Below are 20,663 nucleotides of genomic sequence, written 5' to 3' on the forward strand. Positions count from 1 at the left end.
AAAAAAAAAAATACCCCACCCAAACTTTCCTCAGTGATAATTCAATGGAGCAGAATGTTGGCAGACTGGACAACCAAGTGTTCACAGCTAATGGAACAAGGTGGAGGGGGGGGTGGCCTGAGGGGAAAGGGTGGGACATTTCTCAGCTTGAAGAACACTTCCTCGAAACAGCCACAAGCTTTCTGCTTTGGAGGGGGAAAGGTGCCTAAAAACTGCACCATGCGCAGGCAACATTTGCACAGCAGGAATATACTGCTACATTTTGTTGCGGGTCCATACATGTCAGATATAATCCCCAGGTTCACTACAGCAAGGTATTTAATTACTGGACTTGTATGGTAATATCATTTTGTTTAGAAAAGGGAAGCACTTAAATGGTGCTTGTAAAGCAACCTGAATAAAGTCACACTTGCAAAGGCACCATTGCAACATGATCACTGAAGCAAGGGTACGAAAGCTGTGCTCCTGAAGGATGCCAGGGAGAGAAGCTTTGGACAAGTACAGTTTGTCATATATTGCTTCAGCAGAGGGGAAGCTACACCTGCTTGCAGTATATAGAGCATATCTATCTATATACAGTATTTAATTCTCTAAGGCATACCCATGGTTAATCCCATGTGTGGCAGCTCTCGAGAGAATTCAGAGAGATGCCAGATAGGGTAGCCACGGGACGTTGGGGAGAGGAAAAAATAGCAGCAGCAGCAGCAGCCAAAGAAAACTGGAGCAATGATGGCAGCCAGGGAAGAAGGTGGCGATGGCGGCCAGTCGGTGGGCAGGCCAGTGGGCAGGGGAAGAACCCGGGTGGGAGAGAAAATAATGGCGATAGGGAAACAGTGGCGGCGGGGCAGGCAGCTAGAGGTGCAGATGCTCTGCACCTGGCCCAGCTAGTATATATATAATTCTCAAAGGCGCACCCGTGGCTAATCCCATGTGTGGCAGCTCTCGCGAGAGTTCGCGACCAGAAGCACCATGGTGATTGGGCAGTGGAGATTTCCTATGTAGATAGGAAGGAGGAGCCTCTGATGGTTAAGGTCAGTTGGAATGCAACTGGTTCTGGTCGGAAGATGTTCTTGATTGTAGAGGAGAGGAATCTCATTCATATATATATATATATATATATATATATATATATATATATATATAATATATGTGTGTGTGTGTGTGTATATATATATATATATATATATATATATATATATATATATATGGGATAGTGGGCAGGGGTCTGTGAAGAAAGGGGTCATGAGCGAGGAAAGAGCCCTTTCAGGAGAAGGAAGCTGCCGTTGTATGATTTAGATGAGGAAACAAGATGAACAAGATCTGTTAACTCAGGGAGGGAGGGAGGGAGGGAGGGGAAGACAGAGGGGAGGGGAGAGAAAAGAGAGAAAAAAGAAGGGAGGGGAAGAAAGAGAGAAGGAAGGGTGAGGGACAGGCCCGGGCCTGTCAGTGATCTGAGAGGAACGAGCGGTCATGGTGGAGCCTATTGGCAGACCAGAAGGGCCCAGTCCACCATTGCTGATATTGGGGCTATCAAGGACACTGCCAGAGGGAGGGAGGCAGGCAAGGGACAGACCCGGGCCTGTCAGCGGCCTGAGGGGAACGAGCAGCCATAGTGGTGGCGGCAGTGAGGAAGGGACCGGTCAACCACTGCTGCTCCTGTGTGGAGGAGTAGGAGTGGGGCTGCAGCTTGGCCAATAGGTCCAGCAACACTGCAGCTGTTACCAAGAGGGGTGAGGGGGATGGAGTAAAGGGATGGAGGAGTGACCAAGAGGGGTGAGGGGGATGGAAGCAACTAGATGAAGGAGGAGGAGCAGGGCTCAGGTGAGGGTGGAGAAATCTCAGGTGAGGGGGGCTGTGGCAGGGGGTGAGAGGAGCAATCAAGTACTAGCAAGCAGATGCTCTGCTTGGATTAAGCTAGTTGTATTAGATTGCAAATTATATTTAGACATACCCACAACACCGAATCAAACCAAGATCAGCCTTGACAAGTTTAAATCCATAAAACTCTAATTTAACCAGCTTATGAACTGCACAGCCTTCTTTCAAAATAAAATATGGCTTTAATGACAGGAAACATTCTCCCATTTCCCTATGCCTTCCTAACTTTGAAGGCACTCGAAATATTACAAGGTCCTTGGATAAAAGCTCAGTCTTTAGTATCAGACCACTGTTATTCAGCAAGGATCAAAGGCTGACATAAGAAAATCAGAGATTCAGATCAAAAGAGCAAGATCACATTTCCTTTTGTTTTTCTTTAATAAGGCTGAAATTTCAGATACACCTAAGGCTTCAAAGGCTTGCTAAAGCAAAGACAAAATTCCAAGAGTGGTTTCTGCCAGGGATGTGAAGAACATTCCAACAGCAAAATGTTTTGACTCAAAACAAGCAGTTTTGAGCTTAAATTAAAACACCTTTTAAATAAAGAGACTGCTTCAAGCTCAGAGCAGGGGGGAAAAACACCCTTTCCATCAAAATGTTTTGAACACCATTTTGGAGGCCTGTTTTCCCCTTGCTGATTGGTTTTCTGGCACTGGCTTTCAATTGGCTTGCAATCTCCTTGCTTTTTGGTTGGCTTATCATGCAGATCAAGCATTGCCATGGGCAACTGTGCCTCCATTGGCTGGGGGGGGAGGAGGAGGGAGGCAAAACACAAATGGGGGGAATTTCAAAAAGTATTCAAAGGGACTGAGAGGCTAAGAGAGCCCTATGGCTCTCCAGAAGAGGATACATCAGGACAGGAGGAAAGTAGTGAGTAATAACTTAACTGCTGTGACCACAGGTCATAAACATAACATAAAAGAAGAAACGCAACATACCAAGAAGTCACATCAGTTAAGTGGAGTTAAAACCAATGCTACGTTTTGGAACATAAATATGACTTTAAAAGAAAACATAGCGAAAGTAGCAACTTCAGCTGAGATTGGAAGAAGAGGAAGGTGGATTTGATTTTGTGGTTTTCTTTTTTCAGCACGGAGTATAATATACTGTGCTACTGCTGCTATAACTATCTTGTTTTTCTGGATCTCAGATTGACAAAGACAGAACTTGGGTGCCTGCCTTCCTTGAGTTGGGGTTTGTTTTTTTGTGAGATTGTGTTGTGGAGTGAAATGGACAGTGGCAGGTGTGTGTGTTTGTGTGTGCACACATGCACACATATGTCATATTTCTTGGTGACTGCTGTGTTGAGCTCCATGTCTGGCCTTCAGACTAACTTCTGCTTTACTCACTGCTCTACAATCTGTATCGTAAGGTGTACTCACTCAAAATGTGGCTGAAGTTGCTCTAGTTGAGCTTACGTCTATTCCTGCTGTTAAGTAAGGGTGCTGCTGGGGCAGCTGTTAAAATACCAAGAAGGAGCAATAATTGTGTGAGAGGCAGCAATTTGTGCCAGTGATGTTACTGCAGTCCAGGCACTGTGGCTGGCAGTCGACTCTGGGTCAGCGATTCTTTTTTGGCCATTTTTGGACTGTGTTTGAAATGTGTGTTTGTGTTAGGAGGGACAGATTCCCTTTTATGGTTTGCTTTTGCAGTGTTTTTCAAGGCAGGATTGCAAAATGCAATGTAAATTGTGATGCAAAACTTGTGTGCACTCTGTGAATGTAACTTGTCCATAGGGACAAACTTGAAATATCCCATTGTTCTCCATGGATAGGATAATATGTGGGTTTGGGAAAAAGATTAAAAATTTGTCTAAGATTGCCCCTGCTTGCCCATTTCTTTTGTAGGTTGGGTGGTAGGTAGCATCCATCATGTCCTATTGCCCAACTCACTTCTGTGTCCCTAGTCGCTACCCATGGGGAACAATGGGGTGTTTCAAGTTTCCCCATTGTTCCCTATGGCCAGAACACTGAAAACTTTTAGATTTTTTTCCATCAAAACTGGAGTTGACCACTATTTGATGAAACCTTTCAGCCATCTGTGTTTCATTTCAAGCTCGAAACAGAACTCAAAATCCATTTCATGCACATCCTTAGTTTCTGCATGCAGAAACACACCTTCCTGCAGTGCACTGGCTAAATTATTTGCACTGAAGCACTACAGTTCAGTTTCTATAAAGCTTTGCCAACTTATTCAATGCTGCAGGTCAATTCAGAATCAGAAGATTAAGTAGAATTGAGAACTCCAGTTGAAAAGGGCATGAATTAATCTTTAAGGATAATAAACTTCACACAGTCCAATCCTGCTCATGCGTACTTATAAGTAAATCCCACTGTGCTCAATGGGGCTTACTTTCATAAAAATATACTAGTAAAATGGGCTTGCAGCTGGCAAGCATTCCTCCTGTACCACAAAATGACCATGCACTCTCTCTTCTTGCTAGCTGGTGACCAGAAGAACTGCTTTCCTTTGAGCATAAGACGTAAAACAAGTTCTAGGCGACAGATGAGAGAAGATCTCGAATGCAAAAATTGTGTTTTTCAATTTCTTAAGTGGGTTTCATGGAAATTCGACATGGATAGAAATCTAATCGACTGGAACAATATAGCTTGCATTTCTTCATCATTCTGTGGAAGTCTGGAACATAAGAACATAGGAACATAGGAAGCTGCCATATACTGTGTCAGATCATAGGTCCGTCTTGCTCAATATTATCTACACAGACTGGCAGGGGCTTCTCCAAGATTGCAGGCAGGAATCTCTCTCAGCCCTGTCTTGGAGATGCCTGGGAAGGAACTTGGAGCCTAGATGCTCTTCCCAGAGCGGCTCCATCCTCTAAGGGGAATATCTTACAGTGCTCACACTTCTAGTCTCCCTTTTGTATGCAACTAGGGCAGACCCTGCTTAGAGTTCCTCTCTGTAAAAGTACTCAAGAAAACTGCCAAAACTTGTCAGAAGGCATCATTTCCCATGCTTTTCCAAGGGAGAGTTCTTCTGCATTTGGGGGGAAATTTGTGAATTTTTCTGAGTCTTTTTTTAATTTTTCTAGTACTGTGGATGAAATGGAACCTACCTGCCAAATGGCCTGTTTATCTTTTATGGTTTGGTCTGTCAGTGAGGCCCAAACAGTTGGCTTCACCCAAGCTTTTAAAGCTTTTTAAATTTTTAAGTTGTAATCTGTTTTTAATTTTGAGATGATGATGATGATTATTACATTTATATCCCGCTCTTCCTCCAAGGAGCCCAGAGCGGTGTACTACATACTTGAGTTTCTCCTCACAACAACCCTGTGAAGTAGGTTGGGCTGAGAGAGAAGTGACTGGCCCAGAGTCACCCAGCTAGTATCATGGCTGAATGGGGATTTGAACCCGGGTCTCCCCGGTCCTAGTCCAGCACTCTAACCACTTACAAGTGTATGTTTTAATTCGTTTTATGTTGTTAACCCCCCGAGACTAAAGTTTGGGGTGGTGTACGAATCTGACAGATAAATAAATAGATATGAGACACAGGATTGTGGCCTTCAGCTTTTCTCTGTTGGAGACTTACAATGCAATCTTTTGCTTGTGTACTTGAAAACAGGTCACACTATTCAGTGAGACTTATTTCCTCAACCATGTGCTTAGGGATTGCAGTTATCATCCCAGATATTATAGAACAGAAAAGATGACAAGTTATATTTGTGCTGATTGGCACAAGAATGTGCAGAGTTTTTTGACAAAGAACCCTTCATCAAGTGAATGAGAAAGTTGGGTAAACGTACAGTGCAATTCTGATTAAGAACTTTTAAAAATGCATGTATTTCAGACATTGGCAGAATTCAGACTTCATGCAAAACCATGGTTTGTGATAGTCATAACTAAGAATGCAAAACATGGTTTGAGTGTCCAGACATACAACATGCTTCCATCTTCATGGTGCAGTGACTTCTGCAGGTGGAGCTACAGCCCTAACTATACTTTATCAACAGTCTGTGAATTCAGGCATAATAATATGGTTCAGACATCACCACGGTGGGTCCTAGTCCTGCACAACATTCAAGGCTCAAGCGTGCACACATCACCACTCCCACACCTACACGAGCATCCAATTTGGATTTTGGTTAGAATAAACCTAGATTGTGTGATGTCTGAACCAGCCAAACATGAAATCACAGTTAGAACAAACTGGTTTGCAAACCATTTGCTAACCAAGATTTCAGATCCTGGTTTGATGGCCCAAAAGAACATCTTTCAAGAAGCTCTTTTATGGACTTGCATTACTACAGCCACCTTTTAGACAGCAGATTGAGCAACAATGGGTTAGCACCCCCTACTTCAGAAGTTCCCCATCTTGGGTCACCAGATGTTGTTGGACTACAACTCTCACCACCCCTAGGGGGGGCCTGAAGACTGGGAAACCTTGAGGTAGTTAATGAGGAGTTCACACGAACAGTGTGAAGCACCAAAATGGGTTTGCAGGGAAAGTAGGCTTGACCTGCTCTCCGCGCAGATGACCGCCTAGCCCTCCCTGGGCAGACAGATCAGCTGCCCAGAAGATTACTGGCTCTGTCATGGAGCCGGTTGGGACGGTGGGGTTTGCGGGCCTCCCTGTCCCCAGAAGTCCCAGAATGACCCGCACGATTGCAGGCAGCATTCTGGGGAGTCTCCCAACACCAGGATGCTTGTTGTAACCTCCCTGTCAGGGGGCTACTTGTGAGACGTTGCGGTGCAGAGCCACAATGCAGGGCCACACAATCATTTAACCCACTTTTCAGGTGCTCCTGCGCCCAAAACCTGGTGGGCTCCATAAGCGGGCTTGCACCAAGCCACCACCGGAAGCCATGCGGCTCCTGTTGCTTCTCACGATCAGGAGAAATCAGGTGAGCCTTCCCTAGCCAGATTGCTCCCGATCGTGGGAATAGCTTCAATGCATTGTCTGTCTCAATGCTAAATGAATCCTTTACACTGTGAAATATATAGCACAGAGAAAAAGCTAACCGAAGCTTGGGGAGCTAAGAAGAGTACCTCCACATAATCTCTTTTATCAGACTATTATGGCACAAACGTTTACAATCACTCCAGCCTCCAACCTACTGCATGTTAGCAATGGCCCCCAGAACAGCTACTCAAAAGCTCACACACAACGGGGCTACCTGAAGTAGACGCTTTTGTTTCCCAGGCGCCCTCACGGGATGAGATTTTAACAAAGTAGCCAAAGAAAAGACTTGATTTGTTTTTGGTTTTAGCCAGACATTGCCAGGGAGGCACATCTACCTCTAAAACATCCCACCCGCCAAGGTAGCATCAATATTTATATATTTATTTATCTGTCATATCATTATACTGCCTGAGATGTACATCTCTATATCCCATTTCATCAGAAGGTTCTGGAGCTGGTTTACACAGCAATGGGATTAAGAAAATGGTTCCCTGCCCCCAAAGGGCTCACCATCTTAACCCCCCCCCACACACACACATCTGGAGACATGGCAGCAGCCACCAGTGGAAGGACTGAATGCTGGGCTGAACAGGGACAGTTGCTCTCTCCTTGCTAGGTCTAAGAGAGCCCAACACCTTCCAAAGGTGCCTCAGTTTCTAAAGAAAAGCCACTTCAAATCTTTGTGGCTGTAAAATGGCAGGTCTTGGTATCAACTTGCCTGCCGACAAGAACACCTCTTCATTTTTTGTTCAAAACCAGTCCTTTTTTTTTTTTTTTAACTCCTGCCCCAGTTTTTTGTCTCCTGCATGGCTAAAATCCAGCCATCTCCTTGGGGGAAAGAAAGTGTCTTCTTGCTTGCATGAACATTATGATGCTATCATATTATTGGGGGGGGCGTGTCTGGCAGTGGCTAGCGGGATTAAGGGATAGCCGTCACCACCAGCCAGAGTGAAGCGGATTCCTGAGTTATGAAGCTGGCCAAGACAGACCACCACGCCCATCCATCTGAGTATTGCCTGCACTGGCTGGCAGCTCTGGGTATCAGACCGTCTTTCCGAGTCCTACCAGGAGATGCCAGGAATTAAACTCCAGCCAACACATTCTACACCCAAAGCAGGTGCTGCTCGACTGAGTCCTATCCCCCACTCCAGAAAGGCCCCTCGCTTGGGTGTGAAAAGGCTGAAGTGGGTGACCAGTCTTCACACACGAGTCCCACCATCTCCTCTTCCAAGGAGCCAAGCAGGGCTCCTGTGCCATAAAGACACAGCCCCCTAGGCACCTTGATATGCCGGTCTCATTGGACACTGCGAGATTTACTTCCGAGTCATGCATGGGCCGGCCTGCACACACATGCGACACTTCATTAGGACGCGAGTAGGGCCAGAATCCGAAGGGCATCCGGACTGGGACTGGGAGTAGGTGCAGCGCAGGGCGTGGTGGGGGTTATCCAGAGCCAACACGCCAGAGATGTTGCTAGCAAAACGAGCCGAAGCTCACCCCGGCTTTAGCCTCGACAGAAGAACCCATTGCCAATGCCAGATCTCAGCGCGTTGACTCCAGAAGAGAGTGCGCCGAGGCATGTGCAGAGTGCTTCCCCTTCCTCAGCGCAGCCTCACAGCAACCCCCGACGGAGCGGGGAGGAAGGAGGGCGTTCAGATCAGCCTCTCCTTTTCGGAAATCAAAACTTACACGAGGAAACAAAAAAGCAGGGCGGAAGCAAGCAAGCGCGCGCGAGCATTTCGGGCACCCGAATGCCGAATTCCAAACAGAGCTGGGGCTGGAGCCCTCGCGAGTACTTTCTCTCCCACCGCACCAAAGCCACACACGCCCCCCAAGTCGCCCCCACACCCTTCCGCACCATTCCCCTTACCCTCACTGGAAAATCGGGGCAGGAACCCCCGCGGAAAGGAGCCTCCAGGGCGCCGGGGGTCGTCTCCGCGGCTCTCCCGGCAAGTTCACCCCGCGGGCGGGCGCGCAAGCCCCGACGCGACTCCACGTGCTACATGGGCCGGCTCCCGCGGGCTCCGCTGTGGCGACCGCTCCCAGCCTTCGCGAGAGGAAGGCGGCTCGGCAGGAGCGTCTCGTCTGGCACTGTGGCGCTTGCCGCCAGACGGCAAGGCGATGGTGCCTCTGCGCGCCCCCTGCCCTTTTAGCATCCGGCGAGGGGGGCGGATCTGGGTGGCGCCCGGAGAGCAGGGCTCGTACCGGCGCCGCGCAGCAGCCCCAAAGCCCCGCCCCGCCCCCCGCGGATCCTGAGCGTCGTCGGGGGGAAAGTCGCTAGCTGGAAACGGCGTTTTATAGCGGGGGTGGGTTGCTGCTGCCGCCACGTCGCCTCCGCTCTCCAGACACGCATTGCCTCCCCTAAACGTGGCGTGTTTTTGATCAAGGCCAAGGCATCCTTCTGGTGTTTTTAGTGAAATGGGTTACTTTGCTTGCAACAGGCTACTGTCTCTGGATCGTGCTAAATAAGTCACTAGCCCTCATGGATCTATACGGGGGGGGGGGGAGAAAAAGAGCCCAACAAGTCAGCTTGTCTACCCTCCATGCTTGGGAGATGTGTGGACCCACGCTTTACTTGACGTGGTTGTGTAGACCGGCAGCCCGATCCTCTGCACGTTGACTCAAGTAAATCTCACTGGCTGCAACTGGATTTCTTCTTAGAGAAAGAAGAAGTCTCACATCACGGATTCAAGCTCCTTGGGGTACCATCTGCAGCCTTGGTTGTGAAGATTTACCGCAATCTTAAGCATGTGTACGCAGGAGTCAGTTTCACGAAGTTCAGTGAACAGGGCTTGCTCACTAGTTAGTGTGTTTAGACTTGCAGCTGTAATGCACGATCCTATGCAGAGTTAGGCATGCCTAAACCCATTCACTTTAATGCCTATCACTGTAACTGTGCATTTTATTCAGAAGTATGCCCTACATAATTCAGTGGGACTTGGACTCAGGTAATACTGCCTAGGTTTGCTGTCTTATGTAAGCCCCACTGAACTCAGTGGGGATGGCTTTTGAGTGACAAACTGTAAAAGAGATCCCAATGAAGTTTAGGTAGATTGATTCACTCACCCCTGCTCCAGTGCAGGTCCGGTAGTCGCTGCCTTCCAGAGAGAACTTAAGTTCTCTCCCTGCTTCCAGAGAGAAGTTAAGTCTGGGCTGAATCAACCTTTGGCGGGAGCCAGGCTTGATTCCCCCTTTTAAAGTACATTTTAAGTAGCTCAACCAAGCAGTCAGCTTGTGGGGAGCGACACCTCCAGAGTCTCTGGGCAAGCACACACAAGAGGCGAGATGGTTCTCTCTAAAAGATTACTTTATCAATCTACAGGAACCAAGGTGGCTGGGGGTGGGGTCGGGGAAATAGGTAGGCATTGGTAAAACAAAACAAAAGTCATATCTAGCTCCTAACACATTCTACAGTCTAAGCAAAGCACTCGCATATCTTGGTGATGGGTGGTTCCGCAGATAGATGGATACAGGCAACACACAACTTTTAAAGAGTTTATTTGGCAAACACCTGGAGGCGTGCTGCAGACTTTCCACCAATCAGAGGTCGGCCATGGGGGCTCAGGTTGACTCCTCCTCAGCCAATGAGAGGATGAGATGCCCTCCTGGGCAGAGGCGACTTTGAGAGTGCCACCTCTCCATAGTTCAAAGAGTTTTCCAGTTACCATCCCCACAGGGGGTTTGGCTGCAGGATCCAATAACTTTCTAGGGCAGGCCATCCTGATAGGCCCCTCACCCCTGAGAAGATGGGACTTGGTTGTTAGTCTAATCTTAAACAGATGGTGGTCCGTCCATAACAATGGGGAAATCACAGGAGTCCCCACCCATGGAACACCACCCTGATCAGAGTAAAAGACCTGATCAGGCATGTGACCAGCAACATGTGTCAAGCCCAAGACCACTTGGTATGGGTGGTCGTAGTTGCTGTCACAGTTGTCATGGCCACTATGAACTCCTGAGCCACCCCAGATAAAGTGGTCTCGAAGTGAACATGGAAGTCCACCACCACCAACCACCACAAGCTTGGGAGACTTGGCTGCTCGGTAGACCTGGACCCCGGAGCAAAAGAAGTCAGTGGTCCCTTTTTAGCTGAGACCCACAATGACTCTTCTGTTTGTGAGGTGGTGGGGCGAGATGTTGTTGAGAGCCTGGCAGTCTGCAATATAAAGCCAGTGGGAAGTGTTGGCAAGGTGGGTCAAAAGGAGTGCCAGTCTGGGGTGGTCAGGTTCAACAGAGGATGGGGCTGCTGTATTCTGAATGGCTGTACAGATTAGGATAATTTGCAGTTTGTGACATCACAGAGCAATAAGAGGAAGAAAAACTGAACTAGCAGAACCTCCTCTTCTGCAAAACTATGAAAAGTACCAGAGTTCTGCCCTCTATCAGAGGTGGGTAATCACCTCTTTGATCAGCCTACAAATAAATAAGGGTACTCAAATGCTTAAGTTCATTGCTCAAAAAACCTCAATGGATTTTTATTTTTTTTAGTGTTCAGCTTTTTAATGAGCAGCTCATTTTCTTTCAGCATCCTTCACTTCCCAGCCCTCCAGTGTCAGTTTCCCACCTTTTCCCAAGACCAAATCCTTACCTTGGTGAATGGGGGCATAACAGGCCATGGAAAGCAGAAGAGTGGGGCAGGTGGCAGAGTGTCATTTGCAGCTGCAGACTGTGAGTGTCTGGAAGGTCCCAGATCTCCTGCTGTTCTGACAGCTTGCTTCTCACAACAAGTTTGACAAGGAAAATTCAAACATGTTATCACGTTTGAAAACATGGCAAGGGTGTCATGTTTGAAAATTAGGAATCGATGAGCCAAAGTAGCACGCTGGACAGCTCCCACTGAGCAAGTTGTTCCAACAAGTGCTGGAGCTGAAATTAGGTTTTTACATACCTCCAGGTTCAGAGTACTCCTCTCAGGCTCTGGCTCCCTGGCTGGAGAGCAAGGAGATTTAAAAGGACAGCCATCTGGCCTGGAATCTTGCACTTCCATGCTCCATCAAGACCCTCCAGGCCCATTCCCTGTGATGTTCTCCAGGCTCGGAGGAGCACAGATTACGTGGTATGGAAGAATCAGTTCATTAGGGGTCTTAGGCTCAGTGTATGCTGGCTGCAGGGCCTCCAGTTCTGGGGTCTCCCAGTTGGTGAGCTCAGGCTCCAGACAGGTGGCAGGGCTAGGAGCTGGGACTGAGCCTGTGGCTGGCTCCCATGGCCTCTCAGGGTCACCTCTATGCTACAGTTCAGGGATGGGATCGTGACAGAGTGGGATTCTCCAGGGCTGCAGAGCTGGCTTCCATTTGCAGGCAAGAATTGCAGGTGCCTACAAATGCCCACTGTCTGGGAATGCCAAGAATTGGCAACCGATGTACCCTGTAACAGGGATTCCCCAGATGTTGACTACAACTCTCATAATCCCCAGCTGCAATGGACTTTGGCTAGCAGTTATGGGAGCTGTAATCAACAACATCTGGAAATCCTTTTTCCAAGGAACACTGGTGGGGACTCCTCTGGGCTGAGTGGAGCTGGCTACTACTTGCAGCCCGAGATCATGAGGTTTTGTGAGACACACAATGGGTGGCTTCACACAACATGCAGCAAGTCTGGTTGCCACAATCTCCCGGTTCCCTGCTAGCAAGTGCTCCTGACACAACCCTCAAGTTCCAGTCCTGAAATGTCAGATGCCCCGGACACATTTTTCCTTCGCCACTTGACATCTATAACCAAGATTTGAAGTTGGGTGGTGGATGCTGGGTGGTGGATGAGGAATACAGCTGGGGCGCCTGACATTTCTCGGTTCACATGGCACACTGCGGCTGGTAGCAAGCATGAATTGTCTCCTTGGCTAAGCAGGGTCTGCCCTGGTTTGCATTAGAATGGGAGACATGTGTGAGCACTGTAAGATATTCCCCACAGGGGATGGGCTGCTCTGGGAAGAGCACCTGTGTGCAGAAGGTTCCAAGTTTCCTCCCTGGCTTCTCCAAGATAGGGCTGAGAGAGACCCCTGCCTGCAACCTTGGAGAAGCTGCTGCCAGTCTGTGTAGACAATCCTGAGCTAGAGGGACCAATGGTTTGACTCGGTATAAGGCAGCTTCCTATGTTCCTTGGAGTGTACACTCATGGGGAACCAGCAGTTCTGGTTACTTAAAAGCAACCAGACTTGCTGCCTGTCACGTGAAGCCACCCAATCACTGGCTGCAAATGGTGTGTGTATGTGGATCTTCATTTGAGTAGGGACATGCTTGAAAGACTGTGCCCACTGTTGGAAGTGAAGGACTCTGTGCGCTGTCTCATGTCTCAGTGACAGAGGGGGACAGACTAGTGAGTCAGAGGGCTAGAGAGGTCAAGACATTGGTCATCCCTTCTCTACTGTTCTGACACTATCCCTTTGATATGTAGATTGCTACTCTTAGGGACTAACTTCCTGCCTGCCTGGCCACTTCCTCTTCCTTCTTCCTTTTCCCTTCCTTCTCCCTTGCAACATGCAAGCTCCTCTCTCCCTGCACCATGTGTGCAGAGATGCATCCATGTGCATCCAGCTAGATAGATAGATTAGAGATCCTATCTCTCCACTTTACTATCTAGAATGGAGTTCACTAATAAATACTCCTTATATTGATTTGCAACTATGAACTGGCTCCAAGTTATTTTACTCTCAGCATACAAGCATGCCTGGGCAGACTCCGCTGTGTTGTGCCTCTGTGCACTCTGCTATATTAGAAGGGTATCTCTTACCAGAGAGAATTCCCAATACCCACTTTGAACTGGGGTCCCTCTACTACTCTGAGCAAAGGTGCTTCCATAGCCAAGCCCCCTTCCTTTAATTACTTGCCATCTACTACATTTGGCTGCCACCACCTATCTGCCAAACATCAAGAAGTTTCCCTTTCAATATACAGCATCTGTGCAACTTGTCATTCTAGCTACCACACAATAAACATTGCAATGATAAAATTCCAATTAAATTTCTGCAAAAGATTGGATTGCTCCCAGATACAAGGAGACACCGACCCATGATTCATTGGTGAAATTGGCCACATTTATTGAGATGTTCATTGCGTGCCTACATGGCATTCTACTGGGATTGGCACTCCACCCACCACAGTGCAGTTCTTAGAAGGCTGGCCACGAAAGTGGCCGCCTTGGACTAGATGACTGTGGTACTAGCACCTTGGCTCCAGGCAGCTCCAACGCTCTAAAGCGGGGTGGGGGGGCCCTTCTTAGCTGACCTAAGGTCAGGTCTCTGGTACCAACGACACCCCTCTGATGCTGTCCAGCGATACGGAAGGATGTCGCTTGCAGAGAAGAAGGGGTTGAGCGGCATCCCTGATCTGTCAAGCCTCAAGGAATCTGCTCCTCCCCCTTGATGCCAAATGCTTATCTAAGGTGCAGCACCTATTTTAAGCTCATGCTTCCCACCACACTGTACCTGCCCAGAATGTGACCGGAAAAAACAGGAAATACAGATATAGTCCAGGGCAGGCGAAGAAAGGCGCACACCACCAGCCAATTAGTTGTGGACCCAAAAAATTCTTGCCCAACCCCAAACGGTGACCAGCCAAGCCCAGCCTATATCTGAGGGATGGGAGGGAGGGGTGAATGCGAGTGTCGGACTGAGCGTGCTGCACGGCTTGTTGGGCCAGCCCCGCTCCGGGAGCCAATGGTCATGGCTTCCAGGTGTCATGTGCTCCTTGGAGGGAGGGGGCTGGGGCAAACGATCCACACCACCTAGAAGGGCAGCAAGCTGCTGGATTCTGCAAAGACGAGACCTTGAAAAACCAAGACATTACTTCCTGCACAATACACCAAGTGCAAAGCGGTCTCTTTGCAGCCTGTTCTGCTTTTCTATAATAACTGTATGTTAAGATCCACTCTTTGATCACACAGCAAACTGCCTTTGTTATCAAAATATCCACTTAAAAGGAAGGTGACTCTTTCTGGGGATTACAGTGGCCTTCACTTTGGGGCATCTGCGGAACAATCTACCTCTTCAGTGGAAAAAAGTTCAAGACTATGAATGCAAAAGTTAGGTTCAATGCAAACTTTTCTATAGAGAGAAATGGCTTGCATTTCATGTCCTCCACTTTCTGCCAGAAATGATTGAGCACTACAAAGTTGCTGTTTTTAAGGACACAGGGAAGCAGCTGCAGCCCAACAGGGAAGGGAATTGCACTTGCCAAAATGTGATTAGTTTAAAAGAGCAGCTGAATTCAGCAGCTCGTTACAGTTTCTCACTGAACAGGGAAAGGCTGTGTAAGCCTTGTTTTTCTAATTACTAAACTTTGAGGGTTGACCATCAGGGCGTGCAGAAACCTCATGCCAACAGTGAATCGTGAGATTTTAGAGTTTCAAGTTACCTGTTCTTTGCGGAGTGGAAACTTGGCAGGGAAGCTGGGAGAAGGAACTGAAACATGGAACAAGCTATGCATGCTCCAATACTGGGGTTATTTTTCATTCTCCTACTTAAAAGGAGGATCGAGGAGAAGTGAATCGTAGGGTAAAGTGGACCTACAAAACAGGAGTAGGTAATCGGGACACTCCAGCTGTTGTTGAACTACAACTCCCATCATCCCCAGTCACAATAAACTGTGGCTGTGGGTGATGGGACTTGTAGTTCGACCGCTGGAGTGCCAAGATTACCTACCCCTGCTCCAAAACAGAGGAGGAGAATAAGGAATGATGCTCATCCCTAGACTGGCTAAGAACTACCAGGAAGACCCTGGCTCAAATCAATCATGAGTTTAACTTGGGGGCAGGACCTTTGCTGGGTATTTAAGAGATCTGGGCCCACACACCCCCTTTTGATAACTACACGCACTCATACCCCTCTAAGAATAACTACTTATGTTTTTTAACATCTCTAATATTATTATATAGGATTATGAACTTGAAGGTGGACGCAGCAGAGAGCTGGGTGAGTCCAAGAGCTCTCTCCCCTGCTCTGTGTCGGTGCCTCCACTGTTACGCTTCCTTTCTGGAAGAAGTCATGGAGGAGGAAGGTGGCTGACGAGATTCGGGGACCTGAGCAATTCACTGGGGGCCTGTGCCCCAGGGGTCACTTCGGACATGTGGTTTCCTGATTTATTTTAAATAAGGGCTACTTAATAAACCTGGATTGGCATCACAGACAATCACCAAATCTTGTTTTGTTTCACCATATTGTGGTTCATTCAGGTTCTTTCTCCTTCCCTCCCATGATTTAGACTCATCTCTCTGTATTGGCAGGTTCAGGCATTGTATAGAACCGTGTTAACTCCAAGCTCTGTGCAACTCCAAGCTCTGAGGGGGAGAGTAAGTGGCCCTATCCACCCACAGCACAGTACCTCCAGTGACTGTTGCTGGTGTCTATCTGATGTTTCTTTTAGACTGTGAACCATTTGGGGACAGGGATCCTTTATTTATTTATTATTTCTCTGTGTAAACTACCCTGAGCCATTTTTGGAAGGGCGGTATAGAAATCATCATCTATTTATTTATTTATTTATTTATTTATTTATACAGTCAGACAGGTGTTATTGACTGGTTTGTTTTATCCAGACACCGAGTCCTTCCCAAGGCCCTGGGATGGTTGAATTTTATTGTCAATGTTGTTGCTGTTGTTATAGATATTGTCGCAGAATATAGGCTGTTCCCAGTAAAGCTGCTTTTTGTAATTGGCTGATGGGGATTTCTGTGGCCCCTATGGTGTTGAGGTGCTCTTCACGGTCTTTTGGAACTGCACCCAGGGCACCAATTACCACTGGGATTATTTGGGTCTTTTTCTGCCACAGCCTTTCCATTTCAATTTGTAGATCTTTGTATTTGGTGATTTTTTTCTATTTCTTTTTCTTCTATTCTGCTATCCCCTGGTATTGCTATGTCGATTATTTTGACTTGTTTTTCTTTCTTCTCGGCTACAGTGATATCTGGTGTATTGTCTGGCAGATGTTTGTCTGTTTGTAGTCGGAAGTCCCCTAATATTTTTGCATCTTCATTTTCTACAATTTTTTTCAATTTTATGGTCCCACCAATTTTTGGCTACAGGAAGCTTGTATTTTTTGCAGATGTTCCCGTGTATCATCCCTGCTACCTTGTCATGCCCTTGTTTGTAGTCAGTCTGTGCAATCTTTTTACAACAGCTGATTAGGTGGTCCACTGTTTCATCTTCTTCTTTACAAAGGCGGCACTTGCTGTTTGATTTCTCCATTATTCTGCTCGGTTCTTGACTTGTTCTTTCTTGTAGGCCTGCTTTCTTTCATTGGTGTTGAATAGTTTCTCGTTCTTGACCATTTTAAGTGCATCTTCTTCACTGTCCTTGATATATTCTTCAAGGCCTCTTTTCTACTCCTCTACTGTTTGATGGACTTGCAGCATTCCTCTTCCACCTGAGCTGCGAGGGAGGTAGAGCCTATCGACATCACTGCGGGGGTGCAGAGCATGATTGATGGTCATGATTTTCCTGGTCTTACAATCTAGCGTCTCTAGCTCTGCCTGGGTCCAGTCTATTATTCCTGCAGTGTATCTTATAACAGGTATAGCTCAGGTGTTTATGGCTTGTATGGTGTTCCCACCATTGAGTTTGGACTTTAGGATTTTTCTAACTCTCCTGATGTATTCACTTCCAATTTTGCTTTTAACTTCAGTGTATGCAATGTTATCAGCCTGGAGAATGCCCACGTATTTGTAAGGTTCTTTCTCTTCCAGGTTCTTGATCTTGCTTCCATTGGGCAGTTCTATTCCTTCTGTTTTTCTTATTTTTCCTCTTTTAATTATTAATGCAGCACACTTGTCTAGTCCAAATTCCATTGCTATATCGCTACTGAAGATACGGACAGCGTTTAGCAGTGATTCGATTTCTGACTGGGACTTTCCATACAACTTCAGATCGTCCATGTACAGCAGATGGGTGATTTTACTTGATGTTTTAGATGTTTAGTATCCAAGACCTGTTTTGTTTAGTATTTGTGAAAGTGGGGTCATAGCGTTACAAACAACAGAGGGGATAGTGAGTCCCCTTGGAAAACGCCTCTCCTAATGCTAACCTGTCCAAGTGTCTCGCCATTGATTGTTAACTGTGTATTCCACATGCTCATTGCTTTTTAATATAAATATCTGAATGTTTTTGCTGACACCAGTTGTTTCTAAACATTTTAGTATCCATGTGTGAGGCAATGAATCGAAGGCTTTCTTGTAGTCAATCCATGCAACACTTAGATTGGTTTTTCTTCTCCTGCAATTTTCTAAAATCATTTTGTCAATCAGCAGCTGGTCTTTTGTGCCTCTCGTGTTCGGGCAATTTCCTTTCTGTTCAACTGGAGGCTGTTTGTTGGTTAATAAGTGTTGCATCACTTCATCTGCTATTATTCCCCTGAGGGGAATATCTTGCAGTGCTCACACATCAAGTCTCCCATTCAGATGCAACCAGGGCAGACCCTGCTTAGCTATGGAGACAAGTCATGCTTGCTACCACAAGACCAGCTCTCCTCTCCTTAAAAACCATTTTATATCCCGCTTTTCCTCCAAGGAGCCCAGAACGGTATACTACATGTTCACATTTCTCCTCACAACAACCCTGTGAAGTAGGTTAGGCTGAGAGAGAAGTGACTGGCCCAAAGTCACCCAGCAAGTATCATGGCAGAATGGGGATTTGAACTCGGGTCTCCCCGCTCCTAGTCCAGCACTCTAACCACTACACCATGCTGGCTTGACACACTGGTGATGTACTACTGGTGATGTACTACTTTCTTTTTTTACAGGTCCATTGATCTTACATCCGAGCTCTTGTGTTGTTATTGTTGCTGCACTGTACATTAGTTGGTTTGTTTCTTGCAAATTCTTGGTTGTTATTTCTGCACGTGCAGCATTGACATCTTTTAATGTCTGAGCAAGTTGTTTTTTGGCAACTGTTTTTAGAGCTGGAAGTTGAACCCTGGTGGTTGTTTGGTTCATGTGCTCAGTTATTTTTTGCTTTAGTTCTTGTTGCTTTTCTGTTAAATGGCATTTGGGTTTTTGAGGTGAAGGCAAAGGGGTGGTTGCCTGGTTTTGATTTTGAAATAGTTCAACAACAGTGGCATCCTCTATTTCCAACACCTCCTCCACCTGCGCCTGAGCAACTGCTTCAGTTGGTGGTAATTCTTCTTCCATATCTTGAGCCTGTGTTGCTCATTGCAGTTCTTCCAGCTCAACTCCTGTGAATACTTTATTTCTTATTATGAATCTTCTCTGGTCTGCTAGCCTTTGTTCTGTTATTTCTGTATCTGGATGCTTCTCTTTCTAAATTTGGTACATTCTTTTAAAATAACCTCTTCTAGTTGGACTAGACTTGTAATAGCAGATCATTATTTCCTTGTTGGCATTTTTTGTATATTTTTTTTGGTTAAGTGATGTTTCTTCCAGTAACCTTGCAGTCTCCAGCCCTGGCTGCTCAACTGAAGATCCTGAGTCCTGTTGCCCACTTGCCACCAGATGTCCAGGGACTCCAGCACCTGGCGCGGTCCTTGTTGACCTGGGCGACGACCGATCCAGTATAGATTTATTAAAGTTACGTCTCACCATATTGTTGATGGGAGAGGCACTCTTTGTCTGGCTCCTCTGGTGAGACCTGTCCAGTATGGTTTGACCTCTGGCATAGCTCTCACCTTCCTCAGAGCACGCAAGCCCCACAACCACACCATGGTAGTGCCTCACTGGGGGATGATGATGATGATGATGATGAACTGTCAAGAAGAATGACTGGTTTCTTAGTTCAAGCTGCAAATGAAGTTTCTTCCATTTGGTTGCCTACTGTTCTGTTGATGGCCCAATAACAGGTCAAAATAAGAAAAGGCTATGCACACGAGCATCCCTACGCATGTTAGGGAAGCCCTACCTGGGTAGGGCTGTTCATGTGCAGTGCTGGGATCGATCCCCATCCTGGCAATGCCTTCTGCAAAAGCCCAGGTTTTGTACCCAGGCTTTTACCTCGGTTAAAGGGCACGAGCATACCCTTTACCCAGGTACGGGGTCATGTTTATACTTGCGCTGCATGCAGCCCGAGAATATACAGAGTTAGACACTTAGAGCACTTGACTACCAAGGGAATCCCCCTTCCCATGCAAAGTGCTCATCACGGGGTGCATTGTGGGATTCCTAGAGGCCGGGACAATGAGTCCTGGCCTCCAGAGATCCCTGTTGCTCCGTGTAGCATGGATCATGTGGGCACATGGCAGTGTGCCAAAGAGGGTTGTTTTATTTATTTATTTATTTATTTATCCTATTTCTATACTGCTCTTCTAAAAATGGCTCAGAGAATTTTACACAGAGAAATGATACATAAATAAGGTAGATCCCTGTCCCCAAAGGGCTCACAATCTAAAAGAAACATCAGATAGACACCAGCCACAGTCACTGGAAATACTGTGCTGGGGGTGGATCGGGCCAGTTACTCTCCTGCTGCTAAATAAAGAGAATCACCATGTTAAAAGGTGCCTCTTTGCCAAGTTAGCTGGGGTTACTTGGATGTAACCCCAGCTAACTCATTGGGTGAGGGGGAGGTAGGTTCCATGCTGCCTCCACCCCCCACCTGTGTAGTCGTGACTATAGCCTCGAAGTGTGACATGGAAAGATCTATTCCGGGAACACCATGAGCATGTGGCTGATGCCATTTTACTCCAAGACCGCAAAAAGCTCACCTCTAAGGATGACGACTTGTAGAAGGCATCACATTAATGGATGGAGTCTGCATAGTACATGGTGTTTTTCAAAGATTCATAAGCAAAAATGGGTTGCTGATCCCAAGGAGCCTACAAAAATCACAGAGGAACAGGTGGAAGATAAAAGTAGAGAAGGGTGGACACAGATCTGTACAGAGTAGTTACACATCCTTAAAACTTGTTTATATTTGAGAACAAAGATAAAGG

The 20,663-nt window shown here is 46.9% G+C and overlaps 1 protein-coding gene across 5 annotated transcripts in view; it reads right to left on the minus strand.

Moving 5' to 3' along the window:
- Positions 1 to 8,968, minus strand: part of NPFFR2 (neuropeptide FF receptor 2) — a 63,331-nt gene extending 54,363 nt beyond the window's left edge. For all 5 annotated transcript variants that reach the window (XM_053257050.1, XM_053257045.1, XM_053257048.1 and 2 more), the window contains exon 1: positions 8,666 to 8,968. The gene's annotated coding sequence lies outside the window, so the exon portion shown is untranslated. The remainder of the gene's footprint in view (positions 1 to 8,665) is intronic.
- Positions 8,969 to 20,663: the final 11,695 nt, after the last annotated feature.

The sequence above is a fragment of the Hemicordylus capensis genome, chromosome 5 (genome assembly GCF_027244095.1).
Source record: "Hemicordylus capensis ecotype Gifberg chromosome 5, rHemCap1.1.pri, whole genome shotgun sequence".
Classification (NCBI taxonomy): domain Eukaryota; kingdom Metazoa; phylum Chordata; class Lepidosauria; order Squamata; family Cordylidae; genus Hemicordylus; species Hemicordylus capensis.